Source organism: Grampus griseus, assembly GCF_964374135.1.
Source record: "Grampus griseus genome assembly, chromosome: 2".
NCBI classification, from domain to species: Eukaryota; Metazoa; Chordata; class Mammalia; order Artiodactyla; family Delphinidae; genus Grampus; species Grampus griseus.
The window spans coordinates 67,092,709-67,105,297 of NC_139018.1; the positions used below are offsets into that span (position 1 = coordinate 67,092,709).

Genomic DNA, 12,589 nt, shown 5'->3' on the forward strand with positions numbered 1-12,589 from the left:
CACATGGCCCAAGAAAAAGTAGAGTTTAAGACAAAAATTGTTACTAGAGGCAAAGAAGGATATATTATAATGATAAATGGATCAGTCTGTTGGGAAGACATAACTATAAATATATATGCACCTAACAACAAAGTCCCAAAATACATGAAGTAAAAACTAATAAAACTGAAGGGAGACATAGATAGTTCAACAATAATAATTGATGACTTCACTACTCCACTTTCAATGATGACTAGAACAGCCAAACAGATGATCAGTAAGGAAAGAGAAGACTTGAACAATATTATAAACCAACTAGACCTAAGGGACATTCACCCAACTAAAACAGAATGCACATTCTTCTCAAGTATACATGGAAACATCTCCATGACTTAAAGTAAGTACAAAACATGTACACTGAAAACTATAAAATATTACTGAAAGATTAAAGATGAACTAAACAAATGAAGATATCTCATATTTATAAATTGGGAAACATTATTAAAATGGCAATACTTCCCAAACTGATGTACATACCCAATGTAATCTCTATCAAAATCAGAGCTTGTTTATTTTTAAATTTTATATTTTTTTGGCTGCACCACGCTGCTTGTGGGATCTTAGTTCCCCAACCAGGGATTGAACCCGGGCCCCCTGCAGTGGAAGCTCCAAGTCCTAACCACTGGACCACCAGGGAATTCCCATCAGAGCTTGTTTAGACATGGAAGCAACCTAAACGTCCATCAACAGATGAATGGATAAAGAAGATGTGGTACATATACACAATGGAATATTACTTAGACATAAAAAAAAATGCCATTTGAAGCAACATGGATGGACCTAGAGATTATCATACTAAGTGAAGTAAGTCAGACAGAAAGACAAATATCATATGATATTGCTTACATGCGGAATCTAAAAAAATGATACAAACGAACTTATTTATAAAACAGAAATAGAGTCACAGATGTAGAAGACAAACTTATGGCTACCAGGGGAGAAAAGCAGGGAGGGATAAATTGGGAGACTGGGATTGACATATACACACTACTATATATAAAGCAGATAACTGATAAGGACCTACTGAATAGCACAGGGAACTCTACTCAATATTCTGTAATGATCTATATGAAAAAAGAATCTAAAAAAGAGTGGATAGGGACTTCCCTGGTGGTCCAGTGGTTAAGACTTCGAGCTCCCAATGCAGGGGGCCTGGGTTTGATCCCTGGTCAGGGAACTAGATCCCACATGCCACAACTAAGAGCCCACATGCTGCAACTAAATGATCCTGCATGCCACAACTAAGTCCCAGAGCAGGCAAATAAATAAATATTAAAAAAAAGTAAACATAAGGGACTTCCCTGGCGGTGCAGTGGTTTAAGAATCCTCCTACCAATGCAGGTGACACGGGTTTGATCTCTGGTCCGGGAAGATCCCACATGCCGCGGAGCAACTAAGCCCGTGCGCCACAACTACTGAGCCTGTGCGCTAGAGCCTGCAAGCCACAACTACTGAGCCTGCGTGCCACAGCGTGCCCCAACTACTGGAGCCCGCGCGCCTAGAGCCCATGCTCCGCAACAAGGGAAGCCACCGCAATGAGAGGCCTGCGCAGTGCAACGCAGAGCAGCTGCCACTTGCCACAACTATAGAAAGCCCACGCACAGCAACAAACACCCAACGCGGCCAAAAAAAAATTAAAAAAAAATAAAGATAAATAAATATCTAAAAAAACATTAAAAAAAGTGGATATGTGTATATGTATAAATGATTTACTTTGCTGTACAGGAGAAACTAATACAACATTGTAAATCAACTATACCCCAATAAAAATTTAAAAAATAAAAGTCAGGGGCTTCCCTGGTGGCGCAGTGGTTGGGGGTCCGCCTGCCGATGAGGGGGACACGGGTTCGTGCCCCAGTCTGGGAGGATACCACGTGCCGCGGAGCGGCTGGGCCCGTGAGCCATGGCCGCTGGGCCTGTGCGTCCGGAGCCTGTGCTCTGCAGCGGGAGAGGCCATAGCAGTGAGAGGCCCGTGTACCACAAAAAATAAATAAATAAATAAAATAAAATAAAATAAAAGTCAGACACCAATCTCAAAAAAAAAAATTCAGAGCTTCTTTTTTTTTTTTTTACAATTGACAAGCTGACCTTAAAATTCATATGGAAATGCAAACAACCCAGAATAGCCAAAATGATCTTGAAAAAGAACAACATTGAAGACTTCACACTTCATGATTTCAAAACTACAAAGCTACAGTAAGCAACTCAGGGTGGTGCTGGAATAAGGACAGAAATTCAGATCAATGAAACATAATTGAGAGTCCAGATAAACCTTTACACTCATGGTAAGTTGATTTTCAACAACGGTGCCAAGGCGAGTCATGGGAAATTAACAGTCTTTTCAACAAATAGTGCTGAGACAATTGGATATTCATGTGCAAATAAGAATAAAGTTGGACTCCCACCTCACAACATATACAAAAATTAATTTAGAATAAATGATAAACCTAAATGTAAGAGCTTAAATTATAAAACTTTTAGAAGAAAACATAAATGTAAATATCCACGATCTTGAATTAAGCAATGGTTTCTTAGATTCTGAAAGCACACGTGACAAAAGAAAAAAATAGATAAATTGGACTTCATAAAAATTTTAAACTTTTGTGCTTCACAAAACACCATCCAGAAACTGAGGGACTTCCCTGGTGGGGTAGTGGTTAAGAATCCGCCTGCCAATGCAGGGGACATGGGTTTGAGCCCTGGTCCAGGAAGATCCCATATGCCGCAGAGCAACTCAGCCTGTGCACCACAACTGCTGAGCCTGTCCTCTGGAGCCCGAGAGCCACAACTACTGAGCCCACGCACCACAACTACTGAAGCCCACGTGCCTAGAGCCCGTGCTCCGCAACAAGAGAAGACCCTACAATGAGAAGCCTGTGCACCGCAATGAAGAGTAGCCCCCACTTGACTCAACTAGAGAAAGCCCACGCGCAGCAACAAAGACCCAACGCAACCAAAAATAAATAAATTAATAAAAAAAAAAATTGGGCTTCCCTCGTGGCGCAGTGGTTGGGAGTCCACCTGCTGATGCAGGGGACACGGGTTCGTGCCCCGGTCCGGGAGGATCCCGCGTGCCATGGAGCGGCTGGGCCCGTGAGCCATGGCCGCTAGGCCTGCGCGTCCGGAGCCTGTGCTCCCCGGAGGGAGGGGCCACAACGGTGATAGGCCCGCGTACCGCAAAAAAAAATAAAAATAAAAAAAATAACTGAAAAGGTGGGACTTCCCTGGTGGCGCAGTGGTTAAGAACCTGCCTGCCAATGCAAGGGACACGGGTTTGGTACAACTACTGGGCCCAAGAGCCACAACTACTGAAACCCATGTGCCTAGACCCCCTGCTCCGCGACAGGAGAAGTCACCGCAATGAGAAGCCCGCGCACGGAAACGAAGAGTAGCCTCTGCTCGCTGCAACTAGGGAAAGCCCACACGCAGCAATGAAGACCCAACACAGCCAAAAAATAAAAGAAACTGAAAAGGCAACACACAGGATTGGAGACTATATTTGCAAATTATATCTGACAAGGGACTTATATCCAGAATATTTAAAGAACTCATAACTCAACAATGAAAAAACCCAATCTTAAAATGCATGAAGAATCTGAACAGATTTTTTTCCAAAGAAGGCATATGAAGAGCCAATAAGCACATAAAAAATGCTCAACATCATTAGCCATTAGGAAAATGCACATAAAAATCACAATGAGATACTACTTCACACTCACTAGGATGGCTATTATTAAAAAAGACACTTTTGGCTGGAACTGCCATCTTCCAGTCATTCACCAAAATGACGAACACAAATGGAAAGAAGAGAAGCACCTTCTTTATGTTCTCTAGGCCTTTCCGAAAACATGTTGTTGGTCCTTTGGCCACATACATGCAAACCTACAAAAAAGGTGATATTGTAAACCTCAATGGAATGGGCACTATTCAAAGAGGAATGCCCCACAAATGTTACCAAGGCAAAACTAGAAGAGTCTACTATATTACCCAGCATGCTGTTGGCATTGTTGTAAACAAACGAGTTAAGGGCAAGAATCTTGCCAAGAGAATTAACGTATATACTGAATGTATTAAACATTCTTAAGAGCCAAGATAGCTTCCTGAAACATGTGAAGGAAAATAATCAGAAAAAGAAGGAAGCCAAAGACAGTGGTACTTGGATTCAACTAAAGCACCAGCCTGTTTCACCCAGAGAAGCAAACTTTGTAAAAACCAATGGAAAGGAGCCTGAACTGCTGAAACACATTCCCTATGAATTCACGGCATGAAAGGTATAAAAAAAAAATAAAAGGCCTTGGAACTGTTATAAAAACCACTGAACTGTACACTTTAAAAGCATTAATTGTATATGAATTATATTTCCACAAAGCTACTATTAAAAGTATATATATACATATATTTAATGTACACACATGTGTATATACAAAGTTTATATATTTAAATATATACATATATGTATATATGATATATATGATGCACACATCAGAAAAATTGAATATAAAACTAAAGAAAGTGAATAATAAAAAAATCTTGAAATCATCTAATGATGATTTTCAAAGAAAAACTAGAACAGATATCATTTCCATGAAAGCTTGGTGGTTAATTTCCTTGGTCAAGGAGCTGCCTGCCTTAATCTCTAGATTACCTCAGCATATGCACATTCTCACATTAATAATACATATATACAGTCTGCAGGTATTATCAAGCCATTGGCATTTACCTAGTAAATCAAACATATTTCCTGGGCTCCAAGTTTATATTAAATTCTGATTTACCTTCCAAGGTGTTTTAGACAAGGATTCAGATAAGCTTTGGCAAATGACCTCGAGGGAAGTACTTTGGTTTTGAATGACCTAGATGGATTTTTCTGCTAAGGAGCTTTACTTGAATAACTGCTCACCTTTTTAACTCATCTGCTATGGCAGACACACTGATCTCTGAAAGTATAAGTTTAATCCTTAAGGCTGAAGGAAAGCAGCTAGTTTTCCTAGCTCAGATAATCAAAGTCTGGCCCTCAGGCTTCTTTAGTTAGCTGATAAAAAGGATAAAACGGACTCCTTGAATAACACATGAGCTGCGATGGTGTTGGGTAGATGAATTTTGGACTCTGGTGATGTAAGAAGTCCAAGAAAAGGGCTTAAGACTTGTTTACTGTCATTAATTTCATATTATTTAATACAATCACAATATATAATGTGTATGATTTTGTGTATGTATATATTTCTGTATAGGAAAAAAGGTCATGGAAGTGTTATCAAAATGTTAATAATAATGACCTCAAGGTGGTAGGTGATTATTATTGTTTTTTCTTTTTATTCTATTGGACTTCCCAAGTTTTACACTGTATATATGTATTACATTAAAAAATGTTTTTAATTGCAAAAGTGATTGTAAAAGAAATTCAAACACTAAAAAGAAATATAAAATAAAAATCGAAGTGCTCTCTCTTATTCCCTTTTTTCTGATTCACTTTTCAGAGGAAACCATTTAATAGTTTGATGTATCATTCATTCATTCATTTAGGTCACACTGCGCAGCATGCCAGATCTTAGTTCCCCAACCAGGAATCAAAACCTTGGCCCCCTGCAGCAGAAGCTCAGATTCTTAACCAGTGGACCACCAGAGAAGTCCCTCTTACGTTATGTTTATTCATATTATATATAGAATTTAAAAATGGGATCTTAATGTTTATGATTCTGTAACTTTCTATTCTAATTTTAAATATTTTTCATTTTTCTAAGTCAATCTCCTTTTAAACATCTGCACAGGTTAAATGAATATGGGCAGATTTGTTCACTTTGCTATTGATGGGACATGTAGGCAGTTTCCAATATTCAGTAAGTATAAAAATGCTGCAGTAAATATCCTGGTGTATTTATTTTTCTGCACTCGTGCTATAATTTCTATATGCTTAATGCCTCAAGGTGTATTTCTTTTTATCATGGTGTGTGTGTGTTGGGGGGGTTCATTTAGCCCAGTGAGAGAGAGAGAGCTTCTGCAGCCAGGCTTTCTGGATTCAAAATCCACCTTTGTTGTTTACCAGCTGTGTGATCTTACAGATTACTTAACTTTTATAGGCCTTCATTTCCCCATCTGTAAAATGGAGAAAATAACATTATCTCCCTTGTAGGGTTGTGAGGAGGATTAAATGAGTTAGTAATTACAAAGCACTTAAAAGGGTGCCTACACATAGTAAGCTCTGTATAAGTGTTTGTAAGTTAATTTTAAAAATATCTGTTCCTTTCATTATCCCCTATAATGTTACCTCTTTAATTTATTATATAACAAAAACATAAGAATAAACTTACTTGAACTATATTGAGTTTTAAAAAGCTTAAGTAAATAACTATAGCACTCTCTCCATAGATAAAAGGTTAAATGATGCTGTAACTTAAAATTAAGAAACATTTCCATAAGATTATCTCAAAATGTCAGTATTGCTTCCTTTATCCTCTTAGACCTCCCATATATTTTTAAAAAATCATTTTTATTATGAGATTTTCAAATACACACAAAACTACAGACACTAGTATAATGAACCCCCATGTACTTATTACCCAGATTCAATAGTTATCCCCAGTGCATGGCCAATTATGTTTCATTTGTACTCTACCCACTATCCCCTCAAACTATTTTGTAGCAAATCCTAGTCATCATATCATTTTATCTGTAAATATTTTAGTATGCTTCTCTAAGCAATAAGGACTCTTTTTTTTTTTGGTAATATAACCATTATATCATTATCACACATTAAAAACAATTAACAATAATCCCTTAATAGCAAATATATAGGAGAAACTTCAAATTTATACAATTATTATATGTTTTTCCCCAACACACTTTTTAAAATATCTAATAAGAAAATATAATTATTTATTTATTTATTTATTTATTTATTTATTTTTTTCCTTTTTTTTTTTTGGGTACGCGGGCCTCTCACTGTTGTGGCCTCTCCCGTCGCGGAGCACAGGCTCCGGACGCGTAGGCTCAGCGGCCATGGCTCAGCTGCTCTGCGGCACGTGGGATCCTCCCGGACCGGGACACAAACCTGCGTCCCCTGCATCGGCAGGCGGACTCCCAACCACTGCACCACCAGGGAAGCGCCCTATAATTCTTTTTTTAAAAATTAATTTATTAATTTATTTTTTTTGGCTGTTTTGTGTATTCGTTGCTGTGTGTGGGCTTTCTCTAGTTGTGGTGAGCGGGGGCTACTCTTCGTTGCAGTGCACGGGCTTCTTATTGCAGTGGCTTCTCTTGTTGCAGAGCACGAGCTCTAGGCGCGTGGGCTTCAGTAGTTGTGGCGCACAGGCTCAGCAGTTGTGGTATGTGGGCTCTAGAGTGCAGGCTCAGTAGTTGTGGCTCAAGGGCTTAGTCACTCTGAGGCATATGGGATCTTCCTGGACTAGGGATCGAACCCATGTTCCATGCATTGGCAGGAGGATTCTTAACCACTGCGCCACCAGGGAAGTCCCAGAAAATAGACTTCTTTACAGAACTTAGGTTCTTGAAAGTCTTCTATTGAATGAATTTTCATAAATCAGATCTTACTTTTCCTTTAACTAAGTTATGAAGTACTTATTATGCACCTGAGCATGCTAATGAAGAGTAACAACCTTTTCTTTTAGCCTTGGAGAAAGAACAACTAACTAGGAACATAAAACACACAACTTTTACAACTATTATTTGTTTTCTGTCTTCATTACCAAGGGACATATGATGGATAGACTGAATCTTGTAAAAAATTGTCAAAATTTTAGAATATATTTATAAATACATCATTTTTGAAATCTTTAGAAAAGAAGGATGATTCCTAGAAGACAGCAATACTAAGAATTAGTCATCTCAAGCTAAACTTACTATCTTATTTTTTTAACTTTCAATTTTGAAATAAGTTCAAACACAAAAAAATTGCAAAAAAAAATAAAAAGACTTCCTATATATATACTTTACCCAACTTCCCCAAATGTTATTATTGGGATGTCATAGTTGAAATAAGTGGATTTCAAGAAGGCAATTGACAACATTTCCTTTAAAATCTTGGATACAAATATGTTCATTCTGCACTACAAGACTCAATTTTGGTTTTCATTTTCTTAGTATTGTCACTTTTTAAAAAAAAAGTATGTTAAAATTCTTATTGCTAAGAAGGATGTAAGTGGGTCAGGTGATAAATACTGTTAGGTAAAGTCATAGTTACCTGAAGAACTACATCAAGAGAATGTTACTTAATGCATAAAAAACTGCTTGGTGAAAGGTTTGTGACACACCAGTGCCTTTGCTTTGGCCAAGTTCTGTTGCACCTTTATCTAATCAACTACTAACAAAGAATTTGGAAGGATGGCTGATACATTTCACTACCCAATTGGGATTCAAAGAGATTGCCACAGGATGCAGTACTGATGCAGAATCAACAAGACGAAATTTAATAAGTCTAAACATTAAGGACAAAAATATTAACCGCTAAATTAAAAGACTGAAGAAAAGCTGGCTTGGCAGTTCAGGTAGCAAGAAGTAAGGGCTTTAGTTTACTGCAGACTCTGTATGAGCCTAAAGAGTGATGTGACTACCACCCTCCCAACCCAATGCAACAGAAGACTTCTCCTCGTCCTGGTCTGATCACCTTTAAAGCACAGTTTTAGACTTAGGAATAAGTTAAAGAATTTTAGGAGAAACTGGACCATGACCAAGGAGGGTAAAGCTGTTGAAGGAACTAGACTTACTTTGCCTGGAGAAAAAAGGACGTGGAATCATGACTGCTGTCTTTAATTGTGGTGACCTGTCCCATGGAAGAGGGAGCAGACCTAGCATGCCATATTAGAGAGCACAACTAATAATGTAATTAATATTAATAGCTGGCACTTTTGAGTGTTTAATATGTGGTAGGCATTTACATGCATTATCTTGTTTATATATTTATTCTATGAGGGGTTAGTTTCTATTATTATCTTAGGCTTATAGATTAGGAAAACAAAACTCAGGCCAAGGCAACATAGTACATCAAAGTAGCTAATGTCCATAATGAATTAATACTTGTAATATATTTAGAAGAGTGTCAGGACATGATAAGTGCCTAAGAAAATTAAGCAGCAATAATAATAATGATAGTGTCATTATAATTATATTTAAATATTATTATTATTGTATTGACTTAGGTCAGTGGTTCTCAGCCTTGGCTACACGTTAGAATGACTTTAAAAAATACTGATGTCCGAGGACTTCCTTGGTGGTCCAGTGGGTAAGACTCCACACTCCCAATGCAGGGGGCCTGGGTTTGATTCCTGGTCAGGGAACTAGATCCCGCATACATGCCGTAACTAAGATGTCTGCATGCCACAACAAAGATCCCACAAGCCGCAACTAAGACCCAGTGCAGCCAAAATAAATAAATAAATAAACATTTTTTAAAAAAATACTGATGTCCGGATTCTACCTTCAGAGACCCTGACTGAAGGGGTCTGAGATATGACCTGATCGTCTGACATTTTAAAAGTTCCCCAGGTGAAGAAAACATTCACAAAGACACATCTGATAAAGACTACTATCAGAATATACAAAGAACACTTACAGTTCAACAAGAAAATGAACAATATGCTTAAAAAATGGGCAACAGATCTGAACAGACACCTCATCAAAGAAGATATACAGGTAGCAAATAAGTATATGAAAAGATGCTCCACATCACAAGCCATTAGGGAATTGAAAATTAAAACAATAATATGATACCACTACACACCTATTAGAATGGGCAAAATCCAAAACACTGACAATAGCAAATGCTGACGAGAATGTTGGGCAACAGGAACTCTCATTCACTGCTTATGGAAATCAAAATGGGGGGGAATTCCCTGGAGGTCCAGTGGTTAGGACTTGGCGCTCTTGATCCCTGGTCAGGGAACTAAGATCCCACAAGCTATGCAGCTCAGCAAAAAAAAAAAAAAAAAAGAAAAAAGAAATGCAAAATGGTATAGCTACTTTGGAAGACAGTTTGGCAGTTTCTTACAAAAGTAAACATATTCTTGGGCTTCCCTGGTGGCGCAGTGGTTGAGAGTCCGCCTGCCGATGCAGGGGACATGGGTTCATGCCCCAGTCTGGGAAGATCCCACATGCCGCAGAGCAGCTAGTCCCGTGAGCCATGGCCGCTGAGTCTGCGCGTCCAGAGCCTGTGCTCCGCAACGGGAGAGGCCACAACAGTGAGGGGCCCGCGTACCGAAAAATAAATAAATACATAAATAAAATAAAAAGTAAACATATTCTTGTGGGAGGGAGGGAGAATTAGATGAAGGTAGTCAAAAGGTACAAACTTCCAGTTAAAAGTAAAATATGTACTAGGGATGTCATTTATGACATGATAACAATAATTAACACTGCTGAACGTTATAAATGAAAGTTGTTAAGAGTAAATCCTAAGAGTTCTCATCACAAGGAAAAAATAATTTTTTAATCTATTTCTTTAATGTGGTATCTATATGAGATGATGGATGATCACTAAACCTACTGTGGTAATCATTTCATGACATATGTGAGTCAAATAATTATGTTGTACATCTTAAGCTTATACAGTGCAGTATGTCAATTATATCTCAGTAAAACTGGAAGGAAAACAAACAAACATATTCTTACCATACAATCCAGAAATTATGGTCCTTAGAATTCATCCAAATGAGTTGAAAACTTATGTCCATGTAAAAATTTGCACCTGGATGTTTACAGAAGCTTATTTTTATTGCCAAAACTTGGAAGCATCCAAGATGTCCTTCAGTAGGTAGATGGATAAATAAACTTTGGTACATCCGGACAACATAATATTATTCAGCCCTAAAAAGAAATGAGCTATTAAGCCATGAAAAGACATGAAAGAACATTAAATGCATATTACTAAGTGAAAGAAACCGACATGAAAAGGCTATATACTATACGATTTCAACTGTATAACATTCTGGATAAGGTAAAACAACAAACAAGGTAAAAAGATTAGTGGTTGCTAGGAGCTAGGGGTGAATGGGATGAATACATAGAGCACAGGTGATTTTTAGGCCTGTGAAACTATTCTATAATGATGGATATGTGTGATGATATATTTGTCAAAATCCGTAGACTATACAACACCAAAAGTGAACTCTAATGTGAACTATGGACTTTGAGTGATAATGATGTGTCAACCTAGGTTCGTTAATTGTAACAAATGTACTATCCTGTGGGGGATTTTGACAGTTGTGCATGTATAGGGGCAGGAGGTGTATGGGAATTCTCTGTATTTTCGGCTCAACTTTACTGCGAACCTAAACTGCTCTAAAAAAATAGTCTATTAAAAAAAAAAAGTGCCCCAAATGACTCTTATGTGCAGCTGAGGTTGAAAATTACTGGTCTAGGTTCTCTGCATACGCAATCTCCTTCAACTCTTCTAATGTTCATCTAATTATGTAGCTGTTGTCATCCTTTTTTACATATGAGGAAACTGAGGTTTGGAGGGATCAAATAATTTATCCAAGTTCACCCAGGTAGTAAAATGGGAACAGCGTTTCAGATATTGGTTGGCCAGCTTCTACCACACCACTTTTTAATAATTGGAGCTAATAGATTGGGGTAAAATGCATTGCCTCATGAAATAATCATTTCTCAACACTGGAAATATCATAGAAAAGGCTGGATAACAAGTCAAGGATGGCACAGACAAATTACTACATTTTTTTTTCAGTACGAGGGAAGACAGAGTAGGTTATCTTTAACATTCCTTCAGACTCTTAAGAGCCCGAAGAGTTGAAGGCCTGGGTTTCAGAACGAGACCGGTCCCTGAGGAGCTATGAGACCCTGAGCAAGTCACCTAACTTCTCTGAGCTTTTCCTCTTATATAAAGATAATACCAAAAATAATAATAATAATAATACCTACGCTGTTAGATCATTTTTATATATATAATAAAATTATATATGAGGATTAAATAATAATATATGTAAAAGTCTCTTGCTAACTGTAAAGCTTCATAGAAATCAATTTTAACTTTAAGGTGTTTAATCATCCTAAAACCTGGTTTGCATTACAGCACTCCTTTGTTTAAAATGTCCAAAAGCTCCCCATCACCCAAAGAACAACACTGTTCACCCAATGTTCAGACTCCTTAGCACAAGACCCTTAGCTAATTGATTCCAATTAACCTCAATGTTCTCTTCCAGCCACTACCTCCACCCTAGGTTCCAGCCAAATTAATTTCCTACTCTTCCAAAATGACTGATTACATTCTTTCATATTCAGAGCCTCTCAGAAATTGAGGAAAGCCACAGACATCCCCATTTCCAGTTAAAAGTTCAAGAAATGCCCAGACATTTTTTGTAGTGTATTTGAAATGTTTACAGCTAACAATGCTTTCGATACATAAAAAACTTAGTGTTATATAATTGTGTTATTCATAAGATTTATTTTAAAAATTACTTCATTGTAACGCCAATCAGTGGGATAAGAGTTTAAATTTGAATGAACGTCTTCCTTTTTGATCTTGTTGAACGGTTCCAGCTGTGTATATACTGAAGCTCCTTCATGAAAGTGGGGCCTATAC

The 12,589-nt window shown here is 37.7% G+C and overlaps 1 long non-coding RNA gene and 1 pseudogene across 3 annotated transcripts in view; one reads left to right on the top strand and one right to left on the bottom strand.

Annotated features, from left to right (window-relative positions):
• LOC309817938 overlaps positions 1–12,589 on the bottom strand; it is a 73,385-nt gene that overhangs the window by 58,645 nt on the left and 2,151 nt on the right. For both annotated transcript variants that reach the window (XR_014296286.1, XR_014296287.1), the window contains exon 2: positions 10,660–10,854. This is a non-coding gene — a long non-coding RNA (uncharacterized lncRNA). The remainder of the gene's footprint in view (positions 1–10,659; positions 10,855–12,589) is intronic.
• Positions 3,824–4,307, top strand: LOC309817937 (large ribosomal subunit protein eL21-like; annotated as a pseudogene). The gene has a single exon. The product of its transcript is annotated as a large ribosomal subunit protein eL21-like (transcript).